We start from the raw sequence: 19,517 nt of genomic DNA, 5'->3' as shown, positions 1-19,517 counted from the left end.
ACCGGTGTTGGCTATCTCTTATCTTTTTGTTATCCATTATAACAGATGTGAGGTAATACCTCGTTAGGATTTTGATTTGCATTTCCCTAATGGTTAGTGATGTTGAACACCTCTTGATGTACCTGTTAGCCATCTGTATATCGTCTTTGGAAAAAAAATCTTTTCAGGTCCTTTAATCTTTTTTTCTTAAGTATAGTTGACATACACAATAACTGTATTTCAGGTGTAAAGAATAGAAATTCAACATTTATATACATTATGAATTATTTACCAGGGTAAATCTAGTTACCATTTGTCAACATACATAGTTGTTATATATTAACTAAATTCCTTATGTTCCTTTTATTTTATAACTGGAATTTTGTACCTTTTAATCCCTTTCTCCTATTTTTCTCAGACTTCCACCACCCTCCCTTTTGGCAACCACCAGATTATTTTTTGTATTTATGAGTATATTTAAGGTTTGGTTTGTTTCTTTTGTAGATTCCACACACAAGTCAAGTCATAACACATTTATCTTGTTCTGACCTATTTTACTTAGCACTACACTATGTTGTTGTTAATGGTAAGCTTTCCTTCTTTTTTATGTTCTTCCTTTATAAAGATTAATTGACCGTATAAGCATAGGTTTCTTTCAGGGCTTTTTCTTTTGCTTTATTGGTCTGTGTGTCTATTTTTGTGTCACTACCATACTGTTTTGATTACTGTATTTTGTATTAGGGTTTGAAATCAGGGAGCATGACACCTTCAGCTTTGTTCTTCTTTTTCAAGATTACTTTGCTATTCAGGACCTGTTGGGGCTTTATACAAATCTTAGAATTATTCTGGTTCTGTGGAAAATGCCATTGGTATTTTGATAGGGAATGTATGAGTCTTTAGATTGCTTTGGGTAGTATGGAAATTTTAATGATCTTGTAACCTATGAACATGGTATATCCAACTGTTTATTTGAGTTGTCTTCAATCTTTCATCACTGTCTTATAGTTTTCAGAACTTGTACCTCCTTAAATTTATTTCTGGGTATTCCTTTTTAGCATAAATGGATGTGAAATTTTAACGGATTTTTTCTGCATCTGTTGACACAATGATATTAATCTTCCTCTTTGTTAATGTGGTATATCTTATTGATTGACTTCTAGATATCGAACCATCTTTGCATCCCTGGAATAAGTCCCACTTGATCATGGTGTATGATTCTTTTAATGTATTTTTGAATTTAGTTTGCTAATATCTTGAAGATTTTTACATTAGTGTTCATAAGATGTATTGGCCTATAATTTTCTTTATTTTCTTTTTTCTTCCTTATGGTGTCTTTGTCTGGTTTTGGTATCAGGGTAATGCTCATCTCATAGAATGAGTTTAGAAGTGTTAATTCCTCTTGACATTTTTGGAATAGTTTAAGAAGTATATATGTTAATTGTTTAAAAAATGTATCTATGAAGCCACCTGGTCCTGGACTTCTGGTAGTTTTTGGATTACTGATTCAATTTTATTATTAATCATTTTGTTCAGACTCTGTTTTTGATTCGTTCTTGGAAGACCATATGTTTCTAGGAATTTATTCGCTTCTAGGTTGTCCCATTGGTTGACATACAATTGTAGTAGTACTTTATTACCCTTTGTATTTCTGTGGTATCAGTTTTAAATTTTTTCAGTTTTGATTTTATTAATTTGAGACCTTTCTTATTTTGATGAGTCTGGCTATAAGTTTGTCAATTTTGTTTTCAAAAGTAAAAACCTCTTTTTGTTTTATTGATACTTGCATTTTCTTTTAGTCTCTATTTCATTTCTGATCTGATCTTTGTTATTTTCTTTTACTAACTTCAGATTTTTTTGCTCTTTTTCTGGTTCCTTAAGGTGTAACAGTAGATTGAGATTTTTCTTGTTTCTTGAGGTAATCGTGTGTAACACTATAAGCTCTTAAAACTACTTTTGCTGAGTCCCATAGATTTTGGACAGTTGTGTTCTCATTTTCATTTGTCTCAGTATTTTTGATTTAATGTTTGATGTCTTTGACTTAGTGGGTGTTTCATAGTATGTTGTTTATCCTTCATGAGTTTCCTAGCTTTTATTTTTCTTGTAAGAGACTCCTACTTTCATATCATTATAGTCAGAAAAGATGCCTGATGTGAGTTTAGTTTTCTTCAATTTATCAAGATCTCTTCTGTGGCCTAACATGATCTATCCTGGAGAATGTCACATGTACACTTGAAAGAATGTGTATCCTGCTGTTTTTGGATGCAATGTTCTGTACATATTGAGTCCATCTAGTTTACTGTGTCATTGAAGTCCACTGTTTACTGATTTTATGTCTGGATGATCTATCCATTGGTGGAAGTAGGTGCTAAAGTCCCCAACTATTCTTTACTGCCCATTTCTCTCTCTCTTTTTTTTTTAATTTAACGTTTATTAATTTTTGAGAGAGACAGAGCATGAGCAGGTGAGGGGCAAAATGAGAGGGAGAGAGATTCTGAAGCATGCTCCAGGCTCTGAACTGTTAGCACAGAGCCTGGTGCAGGACTTGAACCCACTTACTGTGAGATCATGACCCGAGCCAAAGTTGGACACTCAGCTGACTGAGCCACCCAGGTGTCCCTGTCCATTTCTCCTTATGTGAATATTTTCTTTATGTATTTATATTTTCCTATGTTGTGTACATAGATAATTGTGTGTTATATCTTCTTGGATTGATTGATCATTAGTAATGCACTTCTTGTTTCTTATTAGTCTTTGTTTTATTTTTTTTTATTTTTTATTTTTTTAACGTTTATTTATTTTTGAGACAGAGAGAGACAGAGCATGAACGGGGGAGGGTCAGAGAGAGAGGGAGACACAGAATCTGAAACAGGCTCCAGGCTCTGAGCTGTCAGCACAGAGCCCGATGCGGGGCTCGAACTCACGGACCATAAGATCATGACCTGAGCTGAAGCCCGACGCTTAACCGACCAAGCCACCCAGGCGCCCCATTAGTCTTTGTTTTAAAGTCTGTTCTGTCATGTGTATAACTGCTTCAGCTTTCTTTTGGTTTCCATAACTTTTTTTCATATCTTTACTTTCATTCTGTATGTGTCCTTAGATCTGAAGTGAATCTCTTTTAGGCAGCATAAATGGGTCTTTTTTTTTTTTTTTTTTATAATTAAGCTACTCTGTGTCTTTTGATGGGAACATTTAGTCCATTTCCATCTAAAGTAGTTATTAATAGATACATACTTAATGCCATTTTGTTGATTATGTCCTGATTGTTTTTGTAGTTCTGTTTCTTTCTCTCCTCTCATAATTTAGTGACATATTGTTATTTTTGTACTCCTTTCTCTTCATGTTTTTGTGTATTTATTACTGGTATTTGGTTTGCGGTCATCGTGAGGTTTATATGTAATATCCTATATATAGCAGTCTATTACAAGTTGATGGTTGCTTAAGTCAAAGTGCATTCTAAAAGCACTGTTTTTACCACCCCCCTGCCATGCTTTACAATTTTGTTGTCATATTTTATATATTATTGTGTGCATCCCTTAACTATTATACATCTGGATGATTTTTACTACTTTTGACTTTCAAACTTCATAGTAGGTTGTCACACCAGAGGTATGGGTCCTGGCAAAACTGTCTTTGCCCCTTCTGCCCGTTTCAGTGTGACGTTTTCTTTATATCCTTAATTGTGTTTAATCTGTTTTGCTAGTCTTCATTTGTTCTCAGAGCTAGTTCTATGTGTAATTTTAGGTTTTAGTGTGTCCCTGTGAGCTCAGTATCCTCCCTCTCCATCATCTTGATTCCATTTGTCCATTTTTAAATTGGATTGGATTTTTTTGCTATTGAGATGTAGGAGGTTTTTTTTTAATGTATTTTGGATATTAACCCTTTATCAGATAAATTGTTAGCAAATATTTTCTCACATTCCCTAGGTTGTCTTTTCATTTTGTTGATAAGTTTCTTAGTGCAAAAGCTTTTCAGTTTGATGTATATTTGGTTACTTGTGCTTTGAGTGTCCTATCCAAAAAAAGCCTTGGCAAGAACCATGTCAAGGAGCTTTATTCTTTTGTTTTATTTTAGATATTTTATGGTTTCTGGTCTTACATTTAAGTCTTTAATGACTTTTGAGATCATTTTTGTGGGTGGTATATGATAGGGGTCTAGTTTCATTGTCTTACATGTGAATATCCCATTTTTCCAGCACCATTTATTGAAGAAACTGTCTTCCCCATTAAGTATTCTTGGCTTTCTTCTTGTATATGGTCAACTAATATTGACCATATATGCATGGGTTTATTTCTGGGTTTTTGATACTGTTCTATTAGTCTATTTGTGCTTATGCCAGTACCATACTTTTTTTGATTACTCTAGCGTTATGATAATAGCTTGATATCTTATTTTTCAGGGTTGAATTGGTTATTTGGGGTCTTTTATGATTACACTTAAGTTAGATAGTTTTTTTATACCTCTTGAAAAAAAATCTTAAAAGTGGCTAGAGCATAAAAGATCTTAGCAGACCTCATTCCAAGAAATGTTAAGGGGACTCTCTCAGGAAGCAGCAAAATCATACCAGACAGAAATAGAAATCCACACAAAGGAATGAAGAATACTGGAAATATCAGCTACATGGGAAACATGTAAGATGTTGTCTCTGCTCACAAATGGTGGAAATTTGTTAGGAAGGTAAAAATACTGGTTGAAGAATTCATCATTAAACAAAATTGACCTAATTTATCATTAAAATTACATATTAAGAGAATGTATTCCTTTTCCCCCCTGTAATGTCAGTTTTATTCCTCTGGCTAAGAGATCCAGAGGTAATTTGAGTTTTACATTTTTTAAATAGTTACTCCATCATGATTTTAGGTGCCCCTATTGCCCTTAGAAGCTGGTTGCACATTATTTGGCTCTTACAGAACTTTAACTCTTTGTGTGTGTGACATATATTCATGAAAAAAATACGTATAAGCAAAAAGGAAACTAATACCACACAGAAATAAGTAGTTAAATTTTTATGTATGTATGTATGTATACAGACGTGCATGTACACACACAGTGTAGGATTTAATCCTACATATGTGAGCTGATAATAAACATACTGCTTTGTAACCTGTTATGTTTTACTTTACAATGTAGAATGAACATCTTTTCATGCATATGTGTGAAACTTTCCATTCGGAAAACAGACTGGGAAAATGGGTCAAAATACAAAATCTAGTGAGATGCTGGTAACAAGGAAGCCACCTAAAAAAAAAAAATTCACCAGATGATTAAAAGCAAACCGAAGGTCAAAGATACGTCAGAAAATGCTAAAATGCTAACAGAAAGAAAACAGGGACCAGATTTTAATATCAGACCAAAAAAAAAAAAAAATCAAGGCCTAAAGCACACAGGATAAGGATGACTGCGTGAATGTCTTTGCTTCCAATGCATTATCACAAACTTGTTTCTTACTCTTCTTAACTCTTCTCTAAGCCTTTCCAACTCCTCTATTCCTCTTATCATTTCTTCAGGGTCCAAATGCCTTATGGGAGTGTCCTCTTCAAAGCCATGACCAGGTTGGGTTAGCCCTCCTTTGACATTTCCTTTTTCTTCCTGGCTTACACCTTCTTGGGAAGGTTGGGGACTTTCTTCTGCCTCCTCTGGTACATCTTGTGAAGGGTGGTCTGCCTAAGCTGTTGGCATCAACATGGGTTTCCTTCATTTTCTTCAAGAATTTTACATGTTGAGTATTTTTCTGTTATCTATTTTAAATAAATTAATCCTGCAGAGATCCAGGAGATTTTCCTCTTTCTTCTCCCACTGAATTTGTGTTATGCCTAAATGACCAAGAGTCCTGAAAGGATGTGGGCACTTTTCTCCTTCTCCATCAATATAGAGCTCAAGAATGTATTGTTTTAATCTGTGATCTAAAAGATGTTTAATGAAATTACAATAGGCCTTACTTCTCTCTTTTCTTCTAAGAACTTTACTTCATAGCAACTTCTCAAAAGTATCTTGGCTTCCACGTATCAAAATAATGGCTTATAATGCTATCCCATAGTTCTCAATATTCGTAACCATCTAATAGATTTTATAGTAGATATGTATTAAACTCTTCAACATATTTCTCCTCTATTCACCCTCCTATTGCTGTATATTTCACATCTTTATTAAAATAGTTCTCATTTATGTTTACTATAATATGAACATAGTTTTTGCCACAAACCCAAGTGAATCCTTCTATTAAATTTACTTACTTGAACATCTTTCATTTTACCTAGAGTTATCAATCACCTTGTTCATTTATTGGCTTAAATTTCCGTGCCTCAATCATTTCTTCCCTACATGCACCATTATATCTATTAGACAACTATCAATATTACTGGTCCTGGGCTCATTGCTGTGCATCTCTGTTTGATCACTCTTCTTAGGATTTCTATTGGCAACCATCCTGGGAATTCCCTTTATTTTTCTCATATACTGCCTGGATTCTATCTATTTTTGGAATCACTTTTTTTACCTTTTGGGGGAAGGGGGAGGAGAGGGAGCATATTCATATTTGAAAATGTTTTTGTCTGTAGGAACTTTTTTTTTCAAGTTTTTGGATTGATTTTTTGTTGACAAATTTCTTTGTTCTCTAAGGAATTTTTTAAACTTGAGAGTGGACGTCTAGAATTGGTCTTTAGGTTTCTTATCTTTTCCTTGGCTTTTTCTTCCTGTTCTGACTTATGAGAATTTTTCTAACCTACATTTCTCAACACTTTAATTGAATAGTTGTGTTTAAGCTATCATATTTTAATATACAAGAGTTCTTTCTGATAGTTATTTTTATAGCATTTTATAGCATTTTATTTTTATTTTATGATGCCATATAGTTGCTTATCTCTCTAAAGAAGTTATATTTGCAGTTTAAGTTATACTTTCTGCCTTTTCCGTATATTGACTATGGATCATTTGTGCTCCTCTTTTGGTTTGTTTGTGTTCCTCTTTTGGTTTATTCGTGTCTGTTTTTCTATTAACTGTTTGTTCTTTATTGCCTCCTAATCATTTTATATTGGCTTATATGTAAGAATGAGGCACTGGAAGATGACTGTAAGCTTTGTTTACTTGGGTGGGGTTTGATAACTGCTGGGTTACAATACAGGGTAGTATGGTGGCAAGGCTGAATTTTCACTGGTGTGTGTGTGTCTGAAAAGTGTTGCAAATGTCACTTTGTGGAGTCTTCTTTCTAAGACTATTTACTTTGCCCAGAGAAAGGTTCTAGCTCTGAGAAATATATGCCTGCTTTTGTGGCTCTAGGAGTAGATTGAGCAGGGGAGTCTGATAGTTCAGTAGTTCATATATAGGATTTTATATAAGTTTCCTGTTTTTATCTCATTCCTATAATTTACCAGGAGTTTCTGGATCCATATATCTCAAATTTAATGTCTCATGAGGATAAATCTTGAATCTCATTCCTGAGGCAGAGACAGCTTGACTGTGCATGGTGGTGAACAGGACCTAGGGATCCAAATACTGTATTCGGATGGGCAATTATTCTCTTGTTTTCAGCTCCTTTCTCTTGGTCTATGTTGCTTGCCCACCCCTGTTGCTTTACAGTCTGGAATCTGTGAAGGGTTTTTCAGGGTAAGTTTAGTTTCTTTGCTTTCTTTCATGTTGCTGCTTTCATTCTGAAGGTTTTATGTGTTTTAATCATTTATTGTCACTTTTAGTGAATTGACAAAAGGCAGAAGAGATCCACGTTTTTGGCCAATTCATTTTTAAACACAAGTTCAGTGTTGTATTATAAAGCCCTCATGTGATTAAGAAAGAGCTTTAAATCAAACAACACCTTCTACAAATGACAAAAGACACATATACCAGTTTGTTAAGAAAATCTAGAGGCAGGAAAACTATACTGACTGTTGAAGAAATCATGAGAATCTGAACTATGGCAGTGATAAGATTGGGTGGAAGAGTGTGAATGTGAAAAGGAAATTAGGAGATGATTCAACCTGATTCGGTGACTAGTTGAATTTGGGGGTGAAAGGAATAAAAGGAATAGAAAGTTGAGGATGACTTCAAGGCTTTTGACTTGCATGACTGGATGAAATCCATTATCATCTTTTATGCAAAGAGAATGCAGGAGTAACATTAGCAGAAAAATAGATTAGTTCTGTTTTTAAACTTGAATTTGAGATGCCTGGGACTCACCGAAGTAGCGATGATCACCAGGTAGATACTTTGTTCTTTAGCACATGCCGCAGTCATTGCATTTGAGTTATCCTTCATAGTGTAGTTGTAGTGAGCTATAATAATTCTATTTGTTGGTATAGCAGTATTTTCAGTTCCCTTGACTCAGCAGTTATAAGTAATGTAGTGAATCCATTTCAGAAGCATTTGCCTTTCATTTGAAATGAGAAAGAATTATGAGACCTCTGAGATTCATGTTTATAGAACTAGGAGATGATATATTGAGAGCAGGATCTGAAGCCTAGAATTTAGATTTGTCAGAGTGGATAATTTCCTTTCCTATAAAAATGAATTATTATTGGTCCTCAAATCACTTGGAACTGAATAAATGTTAAAACAAGAACTTGAAATACCTCCAACGACCACCTAAACTCTTCTAACCCTTGAAAAATACATTAAGTAAAAATATTTTCAGGTTTTCTGCTGAAGTGTTTGAGATTTGAAAGTTCATACAGAATGGCATGTAATGAGCTTTCTTAGAATAAAAGTAGCATGTAAGCATCATGTCACACACATTTTTTCTCTTCCTTAGTTTTAACAGAAAAATCATCCTTTATCCTTACAAATGAAGTTAATCCTTTCTGTTTTATGTGATATGTCCTCGTATTTTCTTACCCAACAAATTTCATTCTCCAGTCATTCTTTTCTTCCATTCATCCTGTGAAAAGACATTTTATAGATAACTGCCATATGACTCTGGGTTAGGCTGGCCAGAATGTTCAATCAGCCTGTGTGCTATTGGTTAGCAACCCAGTTGGGAACTTCACTGATTTAATCTGAAACTGGCCCCTGTATTCAGGGCAGGGAGAGACTGAAGAAAGAGGCAAGCAACTCCAGATTGGTAGGTGGGAGTTTGAATAAACAAAAGGAACTTACATAGGAGGTTTGTCTTGTGTGGTAGCAAGACAAATGGATTCCCACATCCACCCTCAAATCTTAAAAGTTTATAAAGAGGCCCTAAAAACTGTGCTCAGTCATGTATACGATACAGGTGTTTTCAACACCACATCACCATCTGAAGGCTATGTCCTTGGAGTGGCCTCAGGGAGTGGGAAAGGGAAGTGGAACCCACATTCTAAGGACAGGGAAGAGTGTTAGGAGCCTCTGAGTGCAACATTCATGTTGCAGCATTCATGGTTTTTTGATAACGTACCCCAACATGTGTTTAACGGCAATTAGACAGTAAAGAATGTTCAATCAAGGGTGGTGCTGACAGTGGCAGTCAGGCAAGATAAAAAAAAAAAAAAAAGATTAAAAAAAATTACTTTCCTTGCTTTTTTTTCTCATTTACTGTATAATGAAAGATAATTTTAGAATGATGTTGCATTCCTGGAAGAATAAATTCTCCAAGGTAGGTTCACAGGTTAGTATGCAGTAGACATCAACTAGCTATGTTGAAATAAAATATGTATTTTTTGAAAAAAGTCAGAAAGTTAACAAATATCTTACTAACATGACTATTTTTATTGGTATGAAAATTGTGACTAATATTTTTGACAGTTTCCTTTTTTAAGTACTTCTAATATCACAATTAAATGCCTAAGCCATTGTTGGATTTTTAGTTTTGTAATATACCAGTAATTGAACAGAATAAAGCTGAAACTAAGGACTACCTAGTACAAGGGTAGGGGAAGGCTTTAACAAAAAAGAACTTGTATTTTAAATGATAATCATTCAAATATCAATATAAACATTTCTAAGCCAGTTTAACTTGGTTTCTGACATACTTGCCATACTTACATGTATTGCTTGATACACATAAGGATGTGCCAGGCATGGAGTTAGAATGTAGAGTTGGTCATAAAGATGATCACCTGGTTCCCATTTCTGAAGGAGCTCACGATCTGCAGAGAGGCAGTAAAATAAGGCAGTCTTTAAAATTTATGGTGTTACTCCAACTTTGGAAACAGGCTGAGAATTGAAGCAGAATTGGCTTTCAATGGCACTGCTTGCCTACAGAATGAGAACCCAACACTTAAAGGGTATTAGAGTGATATACAACACTTAAGGGAAGTAGTCTTCTCTCAAGCTTTTATATTAAATAGCCTTATTCCCATTACTTTGGGATGGTTTTGCTGTCCACTTTTAAGGAAACATGAGAATAGATTAGATCATAAAGGCTTCTTTATTTTCATTCTAGGATTACATAAAAAGAGCAAAACGTTGTTCGTAATGAAACTTCCCATTAGAAGATGTGAGTTGAGTCTTGAGAAGATTGAAATTTTAGTCCTTTATACTAAGTTACTGAAAACTGCTATAAGTAAAAGAAACATGGTTTCTGTAACTCTGTGTGTGTGTGTGTGTGTGTGTGTGTGTGTGTGTGTGTATGATCCCACACATTGTAAGACAGTAGAATAAACTTCAGAGATGATTTTTAAGCATCTTTGGTTTTTGGTTCTGTAACAAATTTTTTATGATAATGGTTTGACAATAGTTTTTCTGTTATTTCTACAAAAATGTGTTTTAGTAAATCCTTTAATTTAAAATCTCAAACGATGTAGGTCAAGAAAAAGTTATCTAGTATTAACAGTCATAGTACTGTAGTAGATTTGATATCAGGTCTCAAATTAAACCAAATTTCCTCCTTCCCCCCTTAGAATATAGATTTACCTTCAAAGCTAGGTAAAAATTATTGATGATAAAAGCGGCTTGCCTTTCACTTAGTTGCAACTTGTTTTCTCTCCATTTCCATTTTGACTAAAAACTAGGGTTAGTAGATTGAAGAGGTAAAAATACAGTCAGCTGGATTTCTTTTCCTAGTTTGACTTAGTGATTACAGAAGAATGAGTCTGATATGGGGAATACTACAGACTTAAGTAACTCTGTAGATAGAGACACTCCTCAGCAAATTCAGAAGAAGAAGCATTCCATGTGGATCCTGGGGTGGTTTGCTTTTATATATTCGGCTGGGAGGAATTCGGATACCTGGCCTGAGTCAGAACCTGGAATATGGGTGCAAGCCTCCAGTTCTTTACCTGGAGTGCGATTACTCTCCTCTCCATATGTTTATGGGGATACCCCAGACACCTTTTCTATCTTCTGTACCTCTGTATTGACAGATGTTTCCTAGGATTAAAAATGTTTTCCATGTATGGCTGTCTCAGCCTCCAGCTAACAATTTAGAAAACTGAAAGTTAAGAATCTCAACTTCTGTGCCAGCAATGACAAAACTTTTACAAACTATATTTTCTAAGAGAAATAATTTTGTATTTAATCTTCACTCAGCATAATCCATACCTCATGAGCTCTGTGCACAGGCACTCCTTGATAAGAGGTAGATTCATGAAATAATGTGGATTGTAAGTTGCAGGGATGGGGATGGAGATACTTTGGGTGAATATTCCTTCTCCCCCTGACATATCTGTTAAGACAGAATGTGACAACTCTTCCCTATCAAAGTCACTCTGCTTTGTGGCTATCCCTTCTTCCTTAGGCATTAGCAATCAAGAAGAGGTCTGATATAAACATCAGTTCTAAGTATGGTTGCAGGTCTTCTGTTTAAAGTAGAAGTATTAGTAGATAATTATGAATCTCAGAAATTGTGCGAGAAGCAAATAGTACTTTGCAAAAATTCCATACCAGGAGGAGTAGAAAAAAATGTTATTATTCTATTTGTTAGGTCAAATGAGACCTGAATGCAAAATCAACTTCTGTGTTCTCAGTGTGTATCCTGGGAAGTGAAATTGCTGTCGTATTTTGAAGACTAGGAGGGAAGATTTTACAAGAATAAAATAATGCATTTTGTGGTAATTGGTTTCCAAATGATTAAAAGGGCTTTAACTTGATAGAAAAATATAATTGAATATTATTTTAACATTATAGCTCTAGCCATATGACATCTTTTGTGAAAATTAATGATTATTAGTTTTCTGGACCATTAAGCAGAGCCTGGAGCAAAGATCAAAGTTGTTTTGTTGTGAATTTTCTTGCTCATGAACTTTGGTGCCTTAATATAATTACCCCCTTTTTAGTGATTCCTTGAAGAGAATTTATTAACTTCGTGAATGACTTTCAGTAGAGATTACCAAACTAATGGGCAGGGATGGAAAGCTGATGACTTAGTTCTTTCTCCTGCAATTTCATATTAAACAGTTGCTTTCTGAAAGCTCACACCCTATTGCATGTTTTTAACACATAATGCTTACTTACAGGGATATCACTAGGTAAAATGCATCAAAAGGTTCTGCCCAAGACAGTTGATGATGAATCTTTTTCTTCACGCCGAAAGAGCAGGGTGTGATGCGCACTGCAAAATTTGAGGGAGTGAATTCTACCTTCCCCTCTCTCCCTGAATTTATTTCAGAATTGCTGTGTTGGTAAATTAAACATAAGTATTTCATTCCTGACTTGACACTTGGAAAAGCATCCTTCTGTTTATATATGATGAGGTAGATATTAGAAACGAAAGGTTCCCACATACCTTAACAGTTTCCCATTGTACCAAGGGTTCCATAAACATCAAATCTGTTGAACATAGAAGAGTTGTGTAACCTTGCTAGGAAATGACATTAACTTATTATTTTCTTGGAAAAAATAACACCTAAACTCAGTGGTTTTCATATGCTTTTTTAAGAGAACTGTTTTTGGAAACAACATCTTTAGAACCTAGTTATAAAGCAGATAAAGTCAGTATTGCTGTTCTTCAATCAGAGGCAGTGGGTGCAGAGTCCTACCTGCCAAGCCCTTCCTTGCCCAGTGAAGCCTCTGTCGGAACTCCAGCGCTTTTCATAACACAGTTTGAAGCCCACTAGGAAACATGATTCTCTAAAAGCCTTTTGTTCTGAGATCCTATGATCCCAACAAGCAATTATATTTGCATATTATTTGCTCTATAGTCTGCTTTACCCCATGGGTAATGGATGGGATATCATCAAAGTATGGTAAGATTTAGTAAATGGAAAAACCAAAGAATATTTGAGGGAACATAGGGCCAGTTATGGAAGGCAGAGAGGAATGTTTGCTAGTACACAGGGAGACGTAAAAGGAGCTACTGCTCCTCTTTGAAGGTTATTTCACTCTCTAGTCGCCATTCCTTCATTCCCTAGGGACAATCACTGTAAAAAATCTTATGTACTCTTCCAGTATATGTTAAAGTTTTCCTATCCCTTAATATAATAAAATGATGCCATTTTAGATAATTCTGTCATCCTTAGCAGGGGCCATGCTAATCTTGTCTGTATCATTCCAATTTTAGTATATGTGCTGACAAAGCGAGCGCCCCGTACTAGATGATTCTGCAACTTTTTAAACTCCATGTTATGTTCTTAAAACAACTCGCATTGATGCCAATTGATCTAATTAATTCATTTTAATGTATTTGACCATATAAACATATCAAAATTCTCTAATAGGGAATACTATGTAATATTTTTTCCTATTACAAATACTGTAGTAAACATCTTTTAATATGCAATCTGCTACCTAAGTGTAAGAGTTTGTTCATGTCACATACCTAAAAGATTTGTTGGGCAATAGGGTGAGCAAATTTCAACCTCCCTAGAAACTGCGATTTCATTTTCAAAAGTGGTTGTATAAATTTTTAACCCAGTACTTCTTGAAAGTTTCAGTCCATAACAACATGACAGTCTGAGATATTTTATTTTCTTTTCCATTCCAGTGGTTGTGAAGTGATATATCAGTGCTTAATATTAACTTGAACAATGCTCATAGTTGAAGAGTTTGAGCACCTTTTCCTATGTTAATTTCCTGTTAGGAAATGCATTTCAACATGCATTTCCCAGTTTTTCTACTGGGTTGTTTTTCTTCAAATTCTTCAATGGAGGCCAAGCTAATCCTCTGTTGTATGTTGGAAATGTATTTTCCTGTTCTGTTGTTGTTTCTTTACTTCCAATGTGATACATGTATTTTCCTATTCTTGATAATTTATGCTTTCTGTGTCTTATGACAATATATAAATAGAATAATATAACACACCACACATATATATGTATATATGTATGTATATATGTATATGTGTGTATATGTATATATATATGTGCATATATATATTTGTGTGTATATATATATATATATATTTTTCAGTTTGTTTACATTTAGGTTTGGATGCACTATATTTAAATTTTTAAGAAATAACTACCTGATTTCCAATGTGATCATAGCATTTTACATTCTTAGGGTAGCAGGTTTGAGTTGCTTCACATACTTACCGACACTTGTTATTGTCAGTCTTTAATTTCAACCATTTTGCAGTAAAAGTCATAGTATCTAATTGTGGTTTTAAGTTTTATTTCCCCAATTACTAATGATGACAAGCATCTTTATTGTACTTTTTGACTGTTAATGCATTTTTGTGTGTGAAGTATCTGTTCAGATTTTTGGTCCAACTTTAAATTGGGTTTCTACTTAATATTTTAGTTACAATTTTATAAATACAGTATACTTTTATAATGATATGTGTACGTATGTACATATGTATATGTATAAGTGCATATATATGTATAAATGAAATTCATATTGTAATTTTTTTTTTTAATTTTTTAATGTTTATTTCTGAGACAGAGACAGAGCATGAGTGGGGGAGGGGCAGAGAGAGAGGGAGACACAGAATCAGAAGTAGGCTCCGGGCTCTGAGCTGTCAGCACAGAGCCTGATGCAGGGCTTGAAACCACAAACCGTGAGATCATGACCTAGCCGAAGTAGGTCGCCAAACCAACTGAGCCACCCAGGCGCCCCTCACATTTTAGTGTTTTTGCTCAGTTTGTGCTGTTTCTTTTCATTTTTTATGGTGTGTTTTGAACAGCAGAATTTTTAAGTTTTGATTAAATACAATTCATTTTTTAGCAGATTTTTTAAACTGCTTAATTAAAAAAATGATAGGTTAACAGGACATTGAAAGATACTATAGAGATCAAATGTACCCTTCACTCAGTTTCCCCCAATAGTTATATGTTACATAATCAGAGTACAATATAAAAACCAAGAATTCGGCACTGGTACAATGTGGGTACGTATCTGTCATTATATCACATGTGTAGATTGTATAACTGTCACTGCAATCCAAATACAGAGCTATTCCATCATGCTCTGTGCTATCCCTTTGTACTCTCTCTGACCTCTCCCTTCCCTGTTTAACCATGCATAGCACCCTTAGTAACCACTAACCTGTTAACAGTATAATTTTACATGCATGTAATCATATAATATCTTTCATCTGGATACCTTTTTTCGTTTCAATTAATACACTTAAGATCTAAGTTGCTGTGGATATTAGCATATTTTTATTGCTGATTAGTATTCCTTGATAGGGAGGTATCACAGTTTAACTTTTTGCCTCTTGAGGGACATTTTTATTGTTTCCAGTTTGGGGCTATCAAAATTAACATGTTAAGAACAGTCATTTCTAATTTTTTGTGTGGATGTTTCATTTTTTTTTTTTTTAGGATAAATGCCTGAGAGCAACATTGCTGGCTGTATTGTAGAGGTACATTTAATTCTATAAGAAATGATCAAACTACTTGAGAGTTACTGTATTTTATATTCCTACTGACAATGTATCAGAGACCTGGTTTTATTGCATCCTTTCTACATTTTGGTATTGTCAATGTTTTTACGTAACTGTTCTAATAGGTGCATGGACATATTTTATCATGCCTCCAATTTGCATATCCTGAATATCTAGTGCTACTAACCATCTTTTGATGCACTTGTTCATCATTCATATGTCCTCCTTAGTGAAATGTCTGTACATCTTTTGCCCATTTTTTAATTGTGTATGTATGGTGGCGGTTTGCTGTTGAGATTTTAGAGTTCTTTAGAAATCGCGGGAAGTAATTCTTTGTTGAGTATATGGTTTGCAAATATTTTCCTCCGATTTATAGCTTTTCCTTACATCCCTTTCATAGGGGCTTTCCAAGAGCAAAATTTTTAAGGTCAAATTATTGACTTTTCTTTTTTTCTGTCATGATTAAAAACTCTTCTCCAAGCTGTATGTCTTAAAGACGTTGTCCTGAGTTAAGATTTTTTAATCTTATGCTTTATATTTAAATGCATGGTTAATTTTGAGATAATTTTTGCATAAAATGTGAGGTTTAGGTTGAGAATGGTGTTTTTGCTCGTAAATATCCAGTTACTCGAGGATCTGTTGTTGAAAAGTCTATCCTCTGGTAAGTTGCTTTTGCATCCTTGTGGGAAAAAAAAAGAGTTGTGTGGATCTTTAACTGGGTTCTCTATTTTGTTGCATTGATCAATATTTCATTCTATCTACTGATACCACACAATCTTAACTGTAAAATAAGTCTTGAAAAAAATATATATAATTGGAGACAATTGGCATTTTGGTGTCTCAAGGCTTCCAATTCATGGTATACCTTTGCATGTATTAATATTTTCCTTACTCTCATCACTGTAGGGTGGGGATTTAAGTTTCTGACAATAACTGGATTTGTTTACTTTTCCTTTCAGTAACATCAGCTTTTGCCCCACATGCTTTGAAGTTCTGCGTTTTCTTAATATTTTTTAGATTGTTATATCTTCTTGGTGGTGGATTTACTTTTATATTCTTATACAGTGTGTGTCTGTTAGTGTTGTTTTGTTTTGTTTTTGCTCTGAAGTCTATGTTGTCAGATGTTAGTTTATCTACTACTGTATTCTTTTGGTCGTTTGTATAGTGTATCTTTTTCCATTTATTTACTTTTAGCCTGCCTCTATCATTATATTTGAATTGAATTCCTAAGCATGTAGTTAGGTCATGGTGTTTTTTATCCATTCTATTGAGTTTTTTATTTGGTACATTTATTTTTTTAGTTTATGTACTTTGAGAGACAGTGCACACAAATGGGGGAGGGGCAGTGAGAGAGGGAGAAAACAAGAATCCCAAGTAGGCTCTGTGCTGTCAGTGCAGAGGCCAACACAGGGATCAGTCCCACAAACTGTGAGATTGTGACCTGAGCTGAAATCAAGTCAGATGCTTAACCAACTGAGCAACCTAGGTGCCCTGTCTATTTGATAAATTTAGATCATTTACATTTAATACAATTATTAATTTTTTAATGTTTATTTGTTTATTTTTGAGAGAGAGCATGCCGTGCACAAGCAGGGGAGAGGCAGAGAGAGAGAGACAGATGACCCAAAGTGGGCTCAGTGCTGACAGCAAGAGAGACTGATGTGGGGCTTGAACTCATGAACTGTGAGATCATGACCTCAGCCATAGTCATACACTCAACTGACTGAACCACCCAGGTACCCCTGATGTAATTATTGATAAGGCTTAAATGTGCCACTTTATTCTTTGTCTTCTGTTTGTTTTCTTTGGTTTCATTCTCTAACTTTTCTGCATTTCTGTAGGTTACTTGTAAATATTAAATTTTTGAGTGTATTTTTTTATATAGATTTTTTAGTGGCTGCTCTAGGTATTGAATTATGTTTAAGTTTTTTATTGCTTCCTTAAAACATTGCCACAAACACAAATTTTTATCTTAAAATTCTGAAAGTGAAAGGTCTGTTATAGGTTCGCTGGAATAAAGTTAAGGTATCAGTACAGCTATATTCCTTTCTGGAGGCTTAGGAAAGAATCTGTTTCAATTACTTTTCCAGCTTTTAGATGTACTTATACATTTTTTTAGCTCATAAAGGTTTAGCTCTATTTTCAAAACCAGCGACTCCGTATTGAGCTTTATAATACTGAATCACTCTGACCTCACTCTTCTACCTACCTCTTCCATATTAAGGGTCTTTCTGATTACATTGCATCCACCAGATAATTATTCATAATATTTCAATATTATGGTCAGTTGATTAGCAAACTTAATTCTATCTACAACTTTAATTTCCCTTTTCCATGTTAAGTAATAAATTAAGTTTCCAAGAACTATAACATGGCTGTCTCTGGGGGCCATTAATTTGCCTAATACACATTATATACGTATACAATTGGTCAAGTTGGTTGCTGTATACATTTTACCAATTAAAGTGAAATGCAGAAAGCTTATCTAACACTATTTCCCTTTATTCCCTCACATTTAAAGTAAAATTGCCTTAAATATTTCCTCTGTATACAACCCAATCAGATAGTGTTAAAATTTTTATTTCATCCATCAAACATAATGCAGAAAACTCAAGAGGAAAAGGAAAGCATATTACATACACCCACAGTTTTGCACTTATCCTTCATTTTCCTTTCTGGATGTTTCAAGATTTCTTCTTTTGTCATTTCCTTTCTGTTGAGAAATATATTTTAGCCATTCATTTAAAGTGAGTTGGCTTGTTATAAAGTCTCATATTTTTCCTTCATCTGAGAATGTCTTGATTTCCACTTAATTCCTAAAGATATATTTGCCCTGAATATGGAATCTTGGGTTGATCATTTTCTTCTTTCAATGTTTGAAAAGTGTTCTTCCATCTCTTTCTGCCCCTGTGGTTTCTGCTAAGAAATCCTTTCTTATTCAAACTGTTTATTCCCTATGGATCATGTACCACTGCTCTCAGTGCCTTTAACATTTTTTCTTTGCTCTTGGCTTTCAGGAGTTCGTGATGTGTCTTGACATGAATTTTTCATTTTGTCCTGTTTATGGTTTGCTCAGCTTATTCTGCAGATTTGTGTTTTAATTTTTGCCAAACTTGGAGAAATTTTTAGTCATCTTTTTTATTGAATACATTTTCAGCTCTGTTACGGTCTGAAAGTTGGTGTCCTCTCAAAATTAAAATGTTGAAGCTCTAAGTCCTAATGTGATTGTATTTGAAAGTGGGGCCTTTGAGAGTTAATTAGGTTTTGATGCAGTACTGAGGATATGGCCCAATGGTGGGATCAGTGTTCTTATCAGAATAGGAAGAAAGGTCACACCTCACTCTGTCATGTGAAGATATAGTAAGAAGGTGGACCTCTGCAAGCCAGGAAAAGAGCCCTTATCAAGAATAAAATTTTATAGCACCTTGATCCTGGGCTTTCCACTCTCCAGAACTCTGAGAAGTAAATGTCTCTTGCTTAAGCTACTCACTCTGTGGTATTTTGTTATAGCAGTTTGAGTAGACTCAGAATTCTATTCCTCTTTCTGTTTTTTTCTGGAACTCCAATGAGATGAATATTATCTTTATATGTATATTTTTTCCAGAATTATGTATGTCCCTAAAACTTTTCTCAGGCTCTGTAGTTCAGACTGTATAATTTCTACTGTTTTATATTCAGGTTCGTTAATTTTTCTCTCAAGTGGATGTTGAGTCTATCCACTTAGTAATATTTCAGTTGCTGTATTTTTTATTTCTAAAATTTCCATTTTTTATATATTTGATTTCTTTGAGACTATCTACTCCTTCAGTAAAACTTGCTATTGATTGGTTCCAGACATATTTATAATTGTTGAAACATTTCTTATTAGCTG

At 34.3% G+C, this 19,517-nt stretch overlaps 1 protein-coding gene and 1 non-coding gene across 2 annotated transcripts in view; one reads left to right on the top strand and one right to left on the bottom strand.

Moving 5' to 3' along the window:
* The window catches only part of LOC122222016 (protein unc-13 homolog C-like), a 117,982-nt gene that overhangs the window by 84,208 nt on the left and 14,257 nt on the right, over positions 1-19,517 (top strand). The window lies entirely within an intron of this gene.
* Positions 13,298-13,402, bottom strand: LOC122223300. The gene has a single exon (XR_006204185.1). It is a non-coding gene; the product is annotated as a U6 spliceosomal RNA (small nuclear RNA).

This window comes from Panthera leo, chromosome B3 (genome assembly GCF_018350215.1).
Source record: "Panthera leo isolate Ple1 chromosome B3, P.leo_Ple1_pat1.1, whole genome shotgun sequence".
NCBI lineage: Eukaryota > Metazoa > Chordata > Mammalia > Carnivora > Felidae > Panthera > Panthera leo.
The sequence above is the reverse complement of the archived record's forward strand: the minus strand, read 5'-3'. Positions and strand labels throughout refer to the sequence as shown.